The sequence below is a fragment of the Heterodontus francisci genome, chromosome 16 (assembly GCF_036365525.1).
Source record: "Heterodontus francisci isolate sHetFra1 chromosome 16, sHetFra1.hap1, whole genome shotgun sequence".
NCBI lineage: Eukaryota > Metazoa > Chordata > Chondrichthyes > Heterodontiformes > Heterodontidae > Heterodontus > Heterodontus francisci.
The window spans coordinates 13,315,203-13,333,132 of record NC_090386.1 but is presented as its reverse complement, the minus strand read 5'-3'; positions in this window follow the sequence as shown (position 1 = coordinate 13,333,132).

Sequence of the window (17,930 nt, the reverse complement as noted above, 5' to 3'; positions counted from 1 at the left end):
GAAACATGGTGATCCGTTGCACTGGAAACAGGGAGATCAGTTACCCTGGAAACAGGGCAGTCGGTTACCCCGGAAACAGGGCAGTCAGTTACCCGGAAACAGGGTGATCAGTTACCCCGGAAACAGGGAGATCAGTTACCCTGGAAACAGGGCTTTCACTTATCCTGGAAACAGGAAGGTCAGTTATCCTGGAAACACTGCGGTCAGTTACCCTGGAAACTGCGCAGTCAGTTACCCTGGAAACAGGGCAGTCAGTTATCCCGGAAACACTGCGGTCAGTTACCCTGGAAACTGCGCAGTCAGTTACCCTGGAAGCCAGGGCAGTCAGTTACCCCGGAAACAGGGCAGTCAGTTACCCTGGAAACTGGGCAGTCACTTACCCTGGAAACAGGGGAGTCAGTTATCCCGGAAACAGGGTGATCAGTTACCCTGGAAACAGGGCTATCAGTTATCCCGGAAACAGGGCAGTCAGTTATCCCGGAAAAAGGGTGATCAGTTACACTGGAAACTGGGCAGTCAGTTACCCTGGAAACAGGGCAGTCAGTTAAACTGGAAACTGCGTGGTCAGTTATCCTGGAAACAGGGCAGTCAGTTACCCCGGAAACAGGGTGATCAGTTACCCTGGAAACTGGGCAGTCAGTTACCCCGGAAATAGGGCGGTCAGTTATCCTGGAAACAGGGCGGTCAGTTACCCCGGAAACAGGGAGATCTGTTACCCCGGAAACAGGGCAGTCAGTTACCCTGGAAACAGGATGGTCAGTTACACTGGAAACAGGGTGATCAGTTTCACCGGAAACAGGGCAGTCAGTTACCCTGGCAACAGGGCAGTCAGTTAACCTGGAAACAGGGCAGTCAGTTATCCTGGAAACAGGGCGGTCAGTTACACTGGAAACAGGGAGATCTGTTACCCCGGAAACAGGGCAGTCAGTTACCCTGGAAACAGGATGGTCAGTTACACTGGAAACAGAGTGATCAGTTATCCTGGAAACAGGGCGGTCAGTTACCCCGGAAACAGGGCAGTCAGTTACCCCAGAAACAGGGCGGTCAGTAACCCTGGAAACAGATTAGTCAGTTACCCCGGAAACAGGGTGGTCAGTTACCCCGGAAACAGAGTGATCAGTTATCCTGGAAACAGGGCAGTCAGTTACCCCGGAAGCAGGGCAGTCAGTTACCCCGGAAACAGGGCAGTCAGTTACCCTGGAAACAGGGAAGTCAGTTACCCCGGAAACAGGGTGATCAGTTACCCTGGAAACAGGGAGATCAGTTACCCTGGAAACAGGGCAGTCAGTTACCCGGAAACAGGGTGATCAGTTACCGCGGAAACATGGAGATCAGTTACCCTGGAAACAGGGCTTTCAGTTATCCTGGAAACAGGGTGGTCAGTGACCCTGGAAACAGGGTGGTAAGTTACCCCGGAAAAAGGGCAGTCAGTTCTCCCGGAAACAGGGCAGTCAGTTATCCCGGAAACAGGGTGATCAGTTACCCTGGAAACTGGGCAGGCAGTTACCCTGGAAACAGGGCAGTCAGTTACCCCGGAAACAGGGCAGTCAGTTACCCTGGAAACTGGGCAGTCACTTACCCTGGAAACAGGGGAGTCAGTTATCCCGGAAACAGGGTGATCAGTTACCCTGGAAACAGGGCAATCAGTTATCCCGGAAACAGGGCAGTCAGTTATCCCGGAAAAAGGGTGATCAGTTACACTGGAAACTGGGCAGTCAGTTACCCTGGAAACAGGGCAGTCAGTTACCCCGGAAGCAGGACAGTCAGTTACACAGGAAACAGGGCAGTCAGTTACCCCGGAAACAGGGCAGTCAGTTATCCTGGAAACAGGGCGGTCAGTTACCCCGGAAATAGGGCGGTCAGTTATCCTGGAAACAGGGCGGTCAGTTACCCCGGAAACAGGGAGATCTGTTACCCCGGAAACAGGGCAGTCAGTTACCCTGGAAACAGGATGGTCAGTTACACTGGAAACAGGGTGATCAGTTATCCTGGAAACAGGGCGGTCAGTTACCCCGGAAACAGGGCAGTCAGTTACCCCAGAAACAGGGCGGTCAGTAACCCTGGAAACAGATTAGTCAGTTACCCCGGAAACAGGATGGTCAGTTACCCCGGAAAATGAGTGATCAGTTATCCTGGAAACAGGGCAGTCAGTTACCCCGGAAACAGGGCAGTCAGTTACCCTGGAAACAGGGCAGTCAGTTACCCCGGAAACAGGGTGATCAGTTACCCTGGAAACAGGGAGATCAGTTACCCTGGAAACAGGGCAGTCAGTTACCCGGAAACAGGGTGATCAGTTACCCCGGAAACAGGGAGATCAGTTGCCCTGGAAACAGGGCTTTCAGTTATCCTGGAAACAGGGTGGTCAGTGACCCTGGAAACAGGGTGGTCAGTTACCCCGGAAACAGGGCGGTCAGTTACCCCGGAAACAGGGCAGTCAGTTACCCCGGAAACAGGGTGATCAGTTATCCTGGAAACAGGGCAGTCAGTTAGCCTGGAAACAGGGCAGTCAGTTACCCCGGAAGCAGGGCAGTCAGTTACCCAGGAAACAGGGCAGTCAGTTACCCCGGAAACTGGGCAGTCAGTTACCCTGGAAACAGGGCAGTCAGTCACCCTGGAAACTGGTTAGTCAGTTACCCCGGAAACAGGGTGATCAGTTTCCCCGGAAACAGGGCAGTCAGTTACCCTGGCAACAGGGCAGTCAGTTAACCTGGAAACAGGGCAGTCAGTTATCCTGGAAACAGGGCGGTCAGTTACCCCGGAAATAGGTAGGTCAGTTATCCTGGAAACAGGGCGGTCAGTTACCCCGGAAACAGGGTGATCTGTTACCCCGGAAACAGGGCAGTCAGTTACCCTGGAAACAGGATGGTCAGTTACCCTGGAAACAGGGAGATCAGTTACCCTGGAAACAGGGCAGTCAGTTACCCGGAAACAGGGTGATCAGTTACCGCGGAAACATGGAGATCAGTTACCCTGGAAACAGGGCTTTCAGTTATCCTGGAAACAGGGTGGTCAGTGACCCTGGAAACAGGGTGGTAAGTTACCCCGGAAACAGGGCAGTCAGTTACCCTGGAAACTGGGCAGTCACTTACCCTGGAAACAGGGGAGTCAGTTATCCCGGAAACAGGGTGATCAGTTACCCTGGAAACAGGGCAATCAGTTATCCCGGAATCTGGGCAGTCATTTATCCCGGAAAAAGGGTGATCAGTTACACTGGAAACTGGGCAGTCAGTTACCCTGGAAACAGGGCAGTCAGTTACCCCGGAAGCAGGACAGTCAGTTACCCTGGAAACTGGGCAGTCACTTACCCTGGAAACAGGGGAGTCAGTTATTCCGGAAACAGGGTGATCAGCTACCCTGGAAACAGGGCAATCAGTTATCCCGGAAACAGGGCAGTCAGTTATCCCGGAAAAAGGGTGATCAGTTACACTGGAAACTGGGCAGTCAGTTACCCTGGAAACAGGGCAGTCAGTTACCCCGGAAGCAGGATAGTCAGTTACACAGGAAACAGGGCAGTCAGTTACCCCGGAAACTGGGCAGTCAGTTACCCTGGAAACAGGGCAGTCAGTCACCCTGGAAACATGTTAGTCAGTTACCCCGGAAACAGGGTGATCAGTTACCCTGGAAACGGGGCAGTCAGTTACCCCGGAAACAGGGCAGTTAGTTACCCTGGAAACTGGGCATTCAGTTACCCTGGAAACTGGGCAGTCAGTTACCCCGGAAACAGGGCAGTCAGTTACCCTGGAAACTGGGCAGTCAGTTACCCCGGAAACAGGGCAGTCAGTTACGCTGGAAACTGGGCAGTCAGTTACCCCGGAAACAGGGCAGTCAGTAACCCTGGAAACAGATTACTCAGTTGCCCCGGAAACAGGTTGATCAGTTATCCTGGAAACAGGGCGGTCAGTTACCCCGGAAACAGGGCAGTTTTTTAACCCTGGAAACTGCGCAGTCAGTTACCCCGGAAACAGGGCAGTCAGTAACCCTGGAAACAGATTACTCAGTTACCCCGGAAACAGGGTGATCAGTTATCCCTGAAACAGGGCGGTCAGTTACCCTGGAAACAGGGCAGTCATTTACCCCGGAAACAGGGTGATCAGTTACCCCGGAAACAGGCTGAACAGTTACCCTGGAAACTGGGCAGTCAGTTACCCCGGAAACAGGGCGGTCAGTTGCCCTGGAAACAGGGCAGTCAGTTACCCCGGAAACATGGTGATCCGTTGCACTGGAAACAGGGAGATCAGTTACCCTGGAAACAAGGCAGTCGGTTACCCCGGAAACAGGGCAGTCAGTTACCCGGAAACAGGGTGATCAGTTACCCCGGAAACAGGGAGATCAGTTACCCTGGAAACAGGGCTTTCACTTATCCTGGAAACAGGAAGGTCAGTTATCCTGGAAACACTGCGGTCAGTTACCCTGGAAACTGCGCAGTCAGTTACCCTGGAAACAGGGCAGTCAGTTATCCCGGAAACAGGGCAGTCAGTTAAACTGGAAACTGCGTGGTCAGTTATCCTGGAAACAGGGCAGTCAGTTACCCCGGAAACAGGGTGATCAGTTACCCTGGAAACTGGGCAGTCAGTTACCCTGGAAACAGGGCAGTCAGTTACCCCGGAAACAGGGTGATCAGTTACCCTGGAAACTGGGCAGTCAGTTACCCAGAAAAAGGGCGGTCAGTTACCCTGGAAACAGGGCGGTCAGTTACCCTGGAAACAGGGCAGTCAGTTACCCCTTAAACAGGGTGATCAGTTACCCTGGAAACTGGGCAGTCAGTTACCATGGAAACAGGGCAGTCAGTTACCCTGGAAACAGTTTAGTCAGTTACCCCGGAAACAGGGTGATCAGTTATCCCGGAAAAAGTGTGAACAGTTACCCTGGAAACTGGGCAGTCAGTTACCCCTGAAACAGGGCAGTCAGTTACCCTGGAAACAGGACAGTCAGTTACCCCGGAAACAGGGCGATCAGTTACCCTGGAAACAAGGCAGTCATTTTACCGGAAACAGGGCGGTCATTTACCCTGGAAACAGGGCAGTCAGTTACCCCGGAAACAGGGTGATCAGTTACCCTGGAAACTGGGCAGTCAGTTACCCTGAAAACATGGCAGTCAGTTACCCCGGAAAAAGGGCGGTCAGTTACCCCGGAAACAGGGCAGTCAGTTACCCTGGAGACAGGGCAGTCAGTTACCCCGGAAGCAGGGCGGTCAGTTACCCTGGAAACAGGGCAGTCAGTTACCCCTTAAACAGGGTGATCAGTTACCCTGGAAACAGGGCAGTCAGTTACCCCGGAAAAAGGGCGGTCAGTTACCCTGGAAACAGGGCAGTCAGTTCCCCCGGAAACAGGGCGGTCAGTTACCTCGGAAACAGGGTGATCAGTTACACCGGAAACAGGGCGATCAGTTACCCTGGAAACAGGGCAGTCAGTTATCTCAGAAACAGGGCGGTCAGTTACCCTGGAAACAGGGCAGTCAGTTACCCCGGAAACAGGGTGGTCAGTTGCCCTGGAAATAGGTTAATCAGTTACCCCGGAAACAGGGTGATCAGTTACCCCGGAAAATGGGCAGTCAGTTACGCTGGAAACAGGGCAGTCAGTTATCCCAGAAACAGGGCAGTCAGTTATCCCAGAAACAGGGTGATCAGTTATCCCGGAAACAGGGCAGTCAGTTACCCTGGAAACTGGGTTGTCAGTTACCCCGGAAACAGGGCAGTCAGTTACCCTGGAAACAGGACAGTCAGTTACCCCGGAAACAGGGCTATCAGTTACCCTGGAAACTGGGCAGTCGGATACCCTGAAAAAAGAGCAGTCAGTTACTCCGGAAAAAGGGTGGTCAGTTACCCCGGAAACAGGGCAGTCAGTTACCCTGGAAACAGGGCAGTCAGTTATCCCGGAAAAAGGGCAGTCAGTTAAAATGGAAAAAGGGCAGTCAGTTACCCTGGAAACAGGGCAGTCAGTTACCCCTTAAACAGGGTGATCAGTTACCCTGGAAACAGGGCAGTCAGTTACCCCGGAAACAGGGCAGTCGGTTACCCCGGAAACTGGTCGGTCAGTTACCCTGGAAACAGGGCAGTCAGTTACCCCTTAAACAGGGTGATCAGTTATCCTGGAAACTGGGCAGTCAGTTACCCTGAAAACAGGGCAGTCAGTTACCCCGGAAAAAGGGCAGTCAGTTACCCCGGAAACAGGGCAGTCAGTTATCCAGTAAACAGGGCAGTCAGTTATCCTGGAAACAGCGTGGTCAGTTATCCTGGAAACAGGAAGGTCAGTTATCCTGGAAACACTGCGGTCAGTTACCCTGGAAACTGGGCAGTCAGTTACCCTGGAAACAGGGCAGTCAGTTAACCTGGAAACAGGGCAGTCAGTTACCACGGAAACAGGGCGGTCAGTTACCCTGGAAACAGGGCAGTCAGTTACCACGGAAACAGGGCGGTCAGTTACCCTGGAAACTGGGCAGTCAGTTACCATGGAAACAGGGCAGTCAGTTACCCCGGAAACAGGGCAGTCAGTTACCCTGGAAACTGGGCAGTCAGTTATCCCGGAAACAGGGCAGTCAGTTAAACTGGAAACAGGGTGCACAGTTATCCTGGAAACAGGACGGTCAGTTATCCTGGAAACAGGGCGGTCAGTTACCCTGGAAACAGGACAGTCAGTTACCCTGGAAACAGAGCAGTCGGTTACCCCAGAAACAGCGCGGTCAGTTACCCTGGAAACAGTGCAGTCAGTTACCCCGGAAACAGGGTGGTCAGTTGCACTGGAAACAGGGCAGTCAGTTACCCCGGAAACAGGGTGATCAGTTCCCCTGGAAAGAGGGCGGTCAGTTACCCTGGAAACAGTTTAGTCAGTTCCCCGGAAACAGGGTGATCAGTTACCCCGGAAACAGGGCAGTCAGTTACCCTGGAAACAGGACAGTCATTTATCCCGGAAACAGGGCAGTCAGTTACCTCGGAAACAGGGCGTTCAGTTACCCTGGAAACAGGGCTGTCAGTTACCCCGGAAACAAGGCGGTCAGTTACCCTCGAAGCAGGGCAGTCAGTTACCCCGGGAACAGGGTGATCTGTTACCCTGGAAACTGGGCAGTCAGTTACCCTGGAAACAGGCCAGTCAGTTATGCCAGAAACAGGGCAGTCAGTTAACCTGGAAACAGGGCAGTCAGTTACCCCGGAAACAGGGTGATCAGTTACCCCGGTAACAGGGTGAACAGTTACCCTAGAAACAGGGCAGTCAGTTACACCGGAAACAGGGCGGTCAGTTGCCCTGGAAACCGGGCAGTGAGTTAACCCGGAAACAGGGCGATCAGTTACCCCGGAAACAGGGCAGTCAGGTATCCCGGAAACAGGGCAGTCAGTTACGCTGGAAACAGGGCGACAGTTATCCCGGAATCAGGGTGATCAGTTATCCTGGAAACTGAGCGGTCAGTTACCCTGGAAACAGGGCGGTCAGTTACCCTGGAAACAGGTTCGTCAGTTAACCGGAAACAGGAAGATCAGTTACCCTGGAAACAGGTTCGTCAGTTACCCCGGAAACAGGGCGATCAGTTACCCTGGAAACAGGGCAGTCAGTTACCCTGGAAACAGGGCAGTCAGTTATACCGGAAACAGGGTGATCAGTTACCCTGGAAACAGGGCAGTCAGTATTCCCGGAAACAAGGCGGTCAGTTACCTCGGAAACAGGGTGTTCAGTTACCCCGGAAACAGGGCGATCAGTTACCCTGGAAAGAGGGCAGTCAGATATCCCGGAAACAGGGCGGTCAGTTACCCCGGAAACAGGGCGGTCAGTTAGCCTGGAAACAGGGCAGTCAGTTATCCTGGAAACAGGGCGGTCAGTTGTCCTGGAAACAGGGCAGTCAGTTACCCCGGAAACAGGGCGGTCAGTTACCCTGGAAATAGGTTAATCAGTTACCCCGGAAACAGGGTGATCAGTTACCCCGATAAATGGGCAGTCAGTTATCCCAGGAACAGGGCAGTCAGTTACCCCGGAAACAGGGAGGGCAGTTAACCTGGAAACAGGGCAGTCAGTTACCCTGGAAACAGGGCATTCATTTATCCCGGAAACAGGGCAGTCAGATATCCCGGAAAAAGTGTGAACGGTTACCCTGGAAACTGGGCAGTCAGTTACCCTGGAAACAGGGCAGTCAGTTACCCTGGAAACAGGGCAGTCAGATATCCCGGAAACAGGGCGGTCAGTTACCCCGGAAACAGGGCGGTCAGTTATCCTGGAAACATGGCGGTCAGTTACCCTGGAAATAGGTTAATCAGTTACCTGGGAAACAGGGTGATTAGTTACCCCGGAAAATGGGCTGACAGTTACCCCGGAAACAGGGCAGTCAGTTATCCAGAAACAGGGCAGTCAGTTATCCCGGAAACAGGGCGGGCAGTTAACCTGGAAACAGGGCAGTCAGTTACCCTGGAAACAGGGCGGTCAGTTACCCTGGAAACAGGGCAGTCAGTTATCCCAGAAACAGGGCAGTCAGTTAACCTGGAAACAGCGTGGTCAGTTATCCTGGAAACAGGACGGTCAGTTATCCTGGAAACAGGGCGGTCAGTTACCCTGGAAACAGTACAGTCAGTTACCCTGGAAACAGGGCAGTCAGTTATACCGGAAACAGGGCAGTCAGTTCACCCGGAAAAGCGTGGTCAGTTATCCTGGAAACAGGGCAGTCAGTTACCCCGGAAACAGGGTGATCAGTTACCCTGGAAACTGGGCAGTCAGTTCCCCTGGAAACAGGGCAGTCAGTTACCCCGGAAAAAGGGCGGTCAGTTACCCCGGAAACTGGGCAGTCCGTTACCCTGGAAACAGGCCAGTCAGTTATGCCAGAAACAGGGCAGTCAGTTAACCTGGAAACAGGGCAGTCAGTTACCCCGGAAACAGGGTGATCAGTTACCCCGGTAACAGGGTGAACAGTTACCCTAGAAACAGGGCAGTCAGTTACACCGGAAACAGGGCGGTCAGTTGCCCTGGAAACCGGGCAGTGAGTTAACCCGGAAACAGGGCGATCAGTTACCCCGGAAACAGGGCAGTCAGGTATCCCGGAAACAGGGCAGTCAGTTACGCTGGAAACAGGGCGACAGTTATCCCGGAATCAGGGTGATCAGTTATCCTGGAAACTGAGCGGTCAGTTACCCTGGAAACAGGGCGGTCAGTTACCCTGGAAACAGGTTCGTCAGTTAACCGGAAACAGGAAGATCAGTTACCCTGGAAACAGGTTCGTCAGTTACCCCGGAAACAGGGCGATCAGTTACCCTGGAAACAGGGCAGTCAGTTACCCTGGAAACAGGGCAGTCAGTTATACCGGAAACAGGGTGATCAGTTACCCTGGAAACAGGGCAGTCAGTTATCCCGGAAACAAGGCGGTCAGTTACCTCGGAAACAGGGTGTTCAGTTACCCCGGAAACAGGGCGATCAGTTACCCTGGAAAGAGGGCAGTCAGATATCCCGGAAACAGGGCGGTCAGTTACCCCGGAAACAGGGCGGTCAGTTAGCCTGGAAACAGGGCAGTCAGTTATCCTGGAAACAGGGCGGTCAGTTGTCCTGGAAACAGGGCAGTCAGTTACCCCGGAAACAGGGCGGTCAGTTACCCTGGAAATAGGTTAATCAGTTACCCCGGAAACAGGGTGATCAGTTACCCCGATAAATGGGCAGTCAGTTATCCCAGAAACAGGGCAGTCAGTTACCCCGGAAACAGGGAGGGCAGTTAACCTGGAAACAGGGCAGTCAGTTACCCTGGAAACAGGGCATTCATTTATCCCGGAAACAGGGCAGTCAGATATCCCGGAAAAAGTGTGAACGGTTACCCTGGAAACTGGGCAGTCAGTTACCCTGGAAACAGGGCAGTCAGTTACCCTGGAAACAGGGCAGTCAGATATCCCGGAAACAGGGCGGTCAGTTACCCCGGAAACAGGGCGGTCAGTTATCCTGGAAACATGGCGGTCAGTTACCCTGGAAATAGGTTAATCAGTTACCTGGGAAACAGGGTGATTAGTTACCCCGGAAAATGGGCTGACAGTTACCCCGGAAACAGGGCAGTCAGTTATCCAGAAACAGGGCAGTCAGTTATCCCGGAAACAGGGCGGGCAGTTAACCTGGAAACAGGGCAGTCAGTTACCCTGGAAACAGGGCGGTCAGTTACCCTGGAAATAGGTTAATCAGTTACCCCGGAAACAGTGTGATCAGTTACCCTGGAAACAGGGCAGTCAGTTATCCCAGAAACAGGGCAGTCAGTTAACCTGGAAACAGCGTGGTCAGTTATCCTGGAAACAGGACGGTCAGTTATCCTGGAAACAGGGCGGTCAGTTACCCTGGAAACAGTACAGTCAGTTACCCTGGAAACAGGGCAGTCAGTTATACCGGAAACAGGGCAGTCAGTTCACCCGGAAAAGCGTGGTCAGTTATCCTGGAAACAGGGCAGTCAGTTACCCCGGAAACAGGGTGATCAGTTACCCTGGAAACTGGGCAGTCAGTTCCCCTGGAAACAGGGCAGTCAGTTACCCCGGAAAAAGGGCGGTCAGTTACCCCGGAAGCAGGGCAGTCAGTTACCCCGGAAACAGGGCAGTCAGTTATCCCGGAAACAGGGCAGTCAGTTACCCCGGAAACAGGGCAGTCAGTTACCCTGGAAACAGGGCAGTCAGTTACCCCGGAAACAGGGCAGTCAGTTACCCTGGAAACAGGGCAGTCAGTTATCCCGGAAACAGGGCAGTCAATTAACCTGGAAACAGGGTCGACAGTTATCCTTGAAACAGGATGGTCAGTTATCCTGGAAACAGGGCGGTCAGTTACCCTGGAAACAGGACAGTCAGTTACCCTGGAGACAGCGCAGTCAGTTACCCTGGAAACAGGGCAGTCAGTTACCCCGGAATCAGGGCGGTCAGTTACACTGGAAACAGGGCAGTCAGTTACCCCGGAAACAGGGTGATCAGTTACCCAGGAAACAGGGCAGTCAGTTACCCTGGAAACAGTTTAGTCAGTTACCCCGGAAACAGGGTGATCAGTTACCCCAGAAACAGGGCAGTCAGTTACCCTGGAAACAGGACAGTCAGTTATCCCGGAAACAGGGCAGTCAGTTACCCCGGAAACAGGGCGGTCAGTTACCCTGGAAACAGGGCAGTCAGTTACCCCGGAAACAGGGCAGTCTGTTACCCTGGAAACAGGGCAGTCGGTTACCCTGGAAACAGGGTGATCTGTTACCCTGGAAACTGGGCAGTCAGTTACCCTGGAAACAGGGCAGTCAGTTATCCCAGAAACAGGGCACTCAGAAAACCTGGAAAAAGGGCGACAGTTATCCCGGAAACAGAGTGATCAGTTACCCTGGAAACAGGGCAGTCAGTTATCCTGGAAACAGGGCGGTCAGTTACACCGGAAACAGGGCGGTCAGTTACCCTGGAAACAGGTTCGTCAGTTAACCCGGAAACAGGGAGATCAGTTACCCTGGAAACAGGGCAGTCAGTTACCCCGGAAACAGGGCAGGAAGTTATACTGGAAACAGGATGATCAGTTACCCTGGAAACAGGGCAGTCAGTTATCCCGGAAAAAGGGCGGTCCGTTACCTCGGAAACAGGGTGATCAGTTACCCCGGAAACAGGGCGATCAGTTACCCTGGAAACAAGGCAGTCAGTTATCCCGGAAACAGGGCGGTCAGTTACCCCGGAAACAGGGAGGTCAGTTACCCTGGATCAGGCAGTCAGTTATCATGGAAACAGGGCGGTCAGTTACCCTGGAAACAGGGCAGTCAGTTACCCCGGAAACAGGGCAGTCAGTTACCCTGGAAACAGGGCAGTCAGTTACCCTGGAAACAGGGTGATCAGTTACCCCGGAAAATGGGCAGACAGTTACGCTGGAAACAGGGCAGTCAGTTATCCCAGAAACAGGGCAGTCAGTTACCCTGGAAACCTGGCAGTCAGTTACCCTGGAAACAGGGCTTTCAGTTATCCTGGAAACAGGGTGGTCAGTTACCCTGGAAACAGCGCAGTCAGTTATCCCTGAAACAGGGCAGTCATTTACCCCGGAAACAGGGCAGTCAGTTAACCTGGAAACAGGGCAGTCAGTTATCCCGGAAACAGGGCGGTCAGTTACCCTGGAAACAGGGTGATCAGTTACCCCGGAAACAGGGCAGTCAGTTACGCTGGAAACAGGGAAGTCAGTTATCCCAGAAACAGGGCAGTCAGTTATCCTGGAAACAGGGCAGTCATTTACCCCGGAAACAGGGCAGTCAGTTATCCCGGAAACAGGGCAGTCAGTTACCCTGGAAACAGGAAAGTCAGTTACCCCGGAAACAGGGCGATCAGTTACCCTGGAAACAGCGCAGTCAGTTATCCCGGAAACAGGGCAGTCATTTACCCCGGAAACAGGGCAGTCAGTTATCCCGGAAACAGGGCAGTCATTTACCCCGGAAACAGGGCAGTCAGTTATCCCGGAAACAGGGCAGTCAGTTATCCCGGAAACAGGGCGGTCAGTTAACCTGGAAACAATGCAGTCAGTTATCCCGGAAACAGGGCGGTCAGTTACCCTGGAAACAGGGTGATCAGTTACCCCGGAAACAGGGCAGGAAGTTACGCTGGAAACAGGGCAGTCAGTTATCCCAGAAACAGGGCAGTCAGTTATCCTGGAAACAGGGCAGTCAGTTACCCTGGAAACTGGGTTGTCAGTTACCCCGGAAACAGGGCAGTCAGTTACCCTGGAAACAGGAAAGTCAGTTACCCAGGAAACAGGGCGATCAGTTACCCTGGAAACAAGGCAGTCATTTATCCCGGAAACAGGGTGGTCAGTTACCCTGGAAACAGGGCAGTCAGTTACCCCGGAAACAGGGTGATCAGTTACCCTGGAAACTGGGCAGTCGGATACCCTGAAAAAAGAGCAGTCAGTTACCTCGGAAAAAGGGCGGTCAGTTACCCCGGAAACAGGGCAGTAGGTTACCCTGGAAACAGGGCAGTCAGTTATCCCGGAAAAAGGGCAGTCAGTTAAACTGGAAACAGGGCAGTCAGTTACCCCGGAAACAGGGAGGTCAGTTACCCTGGAAACAGGGTGATCAGTTACCCCGGAAACAGGTCAGGAAGTTACGCTGGAAACAGGGCAGTCAGTTATCCCAGAAACAGGGCAGTCAGTTATCCTGGAAACAGGGCAGTCAGTTACCCTGGAAACTGGGTTGTCAGTTACCCCGGAAACAGGGCAGTCAGTTACCCTGGAAACAGGAAAGTCAGTTACCCAGGAAACAGGGCGATCAGTTACCCTGGAAACAAGGCAGTCATTTATCCCGGAAACAGGGTGGTCAGTTACCCTGGAAACAGGGCAGTCAGTTACCCCGGAAACAGGGTGATCAGTTACCCTGGAAACTGGGCAGTCGGATACCCTGAAAAAAGAGCAGTCAGTTACCTCGGAAAAAGGGCGGTCAGTTACCCCGGAAACAGGGCAGTAGGTTACCCTGGAAACAGGGCAGTCAGTTATCCCGGAAAAAGGGCAGTCAGTTAAACTGGAAACAGGGCAGTCAGTTACCCCGGAAACAGGGAGGTCAGTTACCCTGGAAACAGGGCAGTCAGTTACCCTGGAAACAGGAAAGTCAGTTACCCCGGAAACAGGGCGATCAGTTACCCTGGAAACAAGGCAGTCATTTATCCCGGAAACAGGGCGGTCAGTTACCCTGGAAACAGTGCAGTCAGTTACCCCGGAAACAGGGTGATCAGTTACCCTGGAAACTGGGCAGTCGGATACCCTGAAAAAAGAGCAGTCAGTTACCCCGGAAAAAGGGCGGTCAGTTACCCTGGAAACAGGGCAGTCGGTTACCCTGGAAACAGGGCAGTCAGTTATCCCGGAAAAAGGGCAGTCAGTTAAACTGGAAACAGGGCAGTCAGTTACCCCGGAAACAGGGCGGTCAGTTACCCTGGAAACAGGGCAGTCAGTTACCCCTTAAACAGGGTGATCAGTTACCCTGGAAACAGGGCAGTCAGTTACCCCGGAAACAGGGCAGTCAGTTACCCCGGAAACTGGTCGGTCAGTTACCCTGGAAACAGGGCAGTCAGTTACCACGGAAAAAGGGCGGTCTGTTACCCCGGCATCAGGCCAGTCAGTTACCCCGGAAACAGGGCAGTCAGTTACCCTGGAAACAGGAAAGTCAGTTACCCCGGAAACAGGGCGATCAGTTACCCTGGAAACAAGGCAGTCATTTATCCCGGAAACAGGGCGGTCAGTTACCCTGGAAACAGGGCAGTCAGTTACCCCGGAAACAGGGTGATCAGTTACCCTGGAAACTGGGCAGTCGGATACCCTGAAAAAAGAGCAGTCAGTTACCCCGGAAAAAGGGCGGTCAGTTACCCTGGAAACAGGGCAGTCGGTTACCCTGGAAACAGGGCAGTCAGTTATCCCGGAAAAAGGGCAGTCAGTTAAACTGGAAACAGGGCAGTCAGTTACCCCGGAAACAGGGCGGTCAGTTACCCTGGAAACAGGGCAGTCAGTTACCCCTTAAACAGGGTGATCAGTTACCCTGGAAACAGGGCAGTCAGTTACCCCGGAAACAGGGCAGTCAGTTACCCCGGAAACTGGTCTGTCAGTTACCCTGGAAACAGGGCAGTCAGTTACCACGGAAAAAGGGCGGTCAGTTACCCCGGCATCAGGCCAGTCAGTTACCCCTTAAACAGGGTGATCAGTTACCCAGGAAACTGGGCAGTCAGTTACCCCGGAAAAAGGGCAGTCAGTTACCCCGGAAACAGGGCAGTCAGTTATCCTGGAAACAGCGTGGTCAGTTATCCTGGAAACAGGAAGGTCAGTTATCCTGGAAACACTGCGGTCAGTTACCCTGGAAACTGGGCAGTCAGTTACCCTGGAAACAGGGCAGTCAGTTCTCCCGGAAACAGGGCAGTCAGTTAAACTGGAAACTGCGTGGTCAGTTATCCTGGAAACAGGGCAGTCAGTTACCACGGAAACAGGGTGATCAGTTACCCTGGAAACTGGGCAGTCAGTTACCCTGGAAACAGGGCAGTCAGTTACCCCGGAAAAAGGGCGGTCAGTTAACCCGAAATCAGGGCAGTCACTTACCCTGGAAACTGGGCAGTCAGTTAACCTGGAAACAGGGCAGTCAGTTACCCCGGAAACAGGGCGGTCAGTTACCCCTTAAACAGGGTGATCAGTTACCCTGGAAACTGGGCAGTCAGTTACCATGGAAACAGGGCAGTCAGTTACCCCGGAAACAGGGTGATCAGTTACCCTGGAAACTGGGCAGTCAGTTACCATGGAAACAGGGCAGTCAGTTACCCCTTAAACAGGGTGATCAGTTACCCTGGAAACTGGGCAGTCAGTTACCATGGAAACAGGGCAGTCAGTTACCCCTTAAACAGGGTGATCAGTTACCCTGGAAACTGGGCAGTCAGTTACCATGGAAACAGGGCAGTCAGTTACCCCTTAAACAGGGTGATCAGTTACCCTGGAAACTGGGCAGTCAGTTACCATGGAAACAGGGCGGTCAGTTACCCCGGAAACAGGGCAGTCAGTTACCCCGGAAACAGGGCAGTCAGTTAAACTGGAAACAGGGTGGACAGTTATCCTGGAAACAGGACGGTCAGTTATCCTGGAAACAGGGCGGTCAGTTACCCTGGAAACAGGACAGTCAGTTACCCTGGAAACAGAACAGTCGGTTACCCCAGAAACAGGGCGGTCAGTTACCCTGGAAACAGGGCAGTCAGTTACCCCGGAAACAGGGCGGTCAGTTGCACTGGAAACAGGGCAGTCAGTTACCCCGGAAACAGGGTGATCAGTTACCCGGGAAAGAGGGCGGTCAGTTACCCTGGAAACAGTTTAGTCAGTTACCCGGAAATAGGGTGATCAGTTACCCCGGAAACAGGGCAGTCAGTTACCCTGGAAACAGGACGGTCAGTTATCCCGGAAACAGGGCAGTCAGTTACCTCGGAAACAGGGCATTCAGTTACCCTGGAAACAGGGCAGTCAGTTACCCCGGAAACAAGGCGGTCAGTTACCCTGGAAACAGGGCAGTCAGTTACCCCGGGAACAGGGTGATCTGTTACCCTGGAAACTGGGCAGTCCGTTACCCTGGAAACAGGCCAGTCAGTTATACCAGAAACAGGGCAGACAGTTAACCTGGAAACAGGGCAGTCAGTTACCCCGGAAACAGGGTGATCAGTTACCCCGGTAACAGGGTGAACAGTTACCCGAGAAACAGGGCAGTCAGTTACACAGGAAACAGGGCGGTCAGTTGCCCTGGAAACCGGGCAGTCAGTTAACCCGGAAACAGGGCGATCAGTTACCCCGGCAACAGGGCAGTCAGTTATCCCGGAAACAGGGCAGTCAATTAAGCTGGAAACAGGGCGACAGTTATCCCGGAATCAGGGTGATCAGTTATCCTGGAAAAAGAGCGGTCAGTTACCCTGGAAACAGGGCGGTCAGTTACCCTGGAAACAGGTTCGTCAGTTACCCGGAAACAGGGAGATCAGTTACCCTGGAAACAGGTTCGTCAGTTACCCCGGAAACAGGGCGATCAGTTACCCTGGAAACAGGGCAGTCAGTTACCCCGGAAACTGGGCAGTCAGTTATACCGGAATCAGGGCGGTCAGTTACACTGGAAACAGGGCAGTCAGTTACCCCGGAAACAGGGTGATCAGTTACACTGGAAACAGGGCAGTCAGTTACCCCGGAAACAGGGTGATCAGTTACCCAGGAAACAGGGCAGTCAGTTACCCTGGAAACAGTTTAGTCAGTTACCCCGGAAACAGGGTGATCAGTTACCCCAGAAACAGGGCAGTCAGTTACCCTGGAAACAGGACAGTCAGTTATCCCGGAAACAGGGCAGTCAGTTACCCCGGAAACAGGGCGGTCAGTTACCCTGGAAACAGGGCAGTCAGTTACCCCGGAAACAGGGCAGTCTGTTACCCTGGAAACAGGGCAGTCGGTTACCCTGGAAACAGGGTGATCTGTTACCCTGGAAACTGGGCAGTCAGTTACCCTGGAAACAGGGCAGTCAGTTATCCCAGAAACAGGGCACTCAGAAAACCTGGAAAAAGGGCGACAGTTATCCCGGAAACAGAGTGATCAGTTACCCTGGAAACAGGGCAGTCAGTTATCCTGGAAACAGGGCGGTCAGTTACACCGGAAACAGGGCGGTCAGTTACCCTGGAAACAGGTTCGTCAGTTAACCCGGAAACAGGGAGATCAGTTACCCTGGAAACAGGGCAGTCAGTTACCCCGGAAACAGGGCAGGAAGTTATACTGGAAACAGGATGATCAGTTACCCTGGAAACAGGGCAGTCAGTTATCCCGGAAAAAGGGCGGTCCGTTACCTCGGAAACAGGGTGATCAGTTACCCCGGAAACAGGGCGATCAGTTACCCTGGAAACAAGGCAGTCAGTTATCCCGGAAACAGGGCGGTCAGTTACCCCGGAAACAGGGAGGTCAGTTACCCTGGATCAGGCAGTCAGTTATCATGGAAACAGGGCGGTCAGTTACCCTGGAAACAGGGCAGTCAGTTACCCCGGAAACAGGGCAGTCAGTTACCCTGGAAACAGGGCAGTCAGTTACCCTGGAAACAGGGTGATCAGTTACCCTGGAAACAGGGTGATCAGTTACCCCGGAAAATGGGCAGACAGTTACGCTGGAAACAGGGCAGTCAGTTATCCCAGAAACAGGGCAGTCAGTTACCCTGGAAACTGGGCAGTCAGTTACCCTGGAAACAGGGCTTTCAGTTATCCTGGAAACAGGGTGGTCAGTTACCCTGGAAACAGCGCAGTCAGTTATCCCTGAAACAGGGCAGTCATTTACCCCGGAAACAGGGCAGTCAGTTAACCTGGAAACAGGGCAGTCAGTTATCCCGGAAACAGGGCGGTCAGTTACCCTGGAAACAGGGTGATCAGTTACCCCGGAAACAGGGCAGTCAGTTACGCTGGAAACAGGGAAGTCAGTTATCCCAGAAACAGGGCAGTCAGTTATCCTGGAAACAGGGCAGTCATTTACCCCGG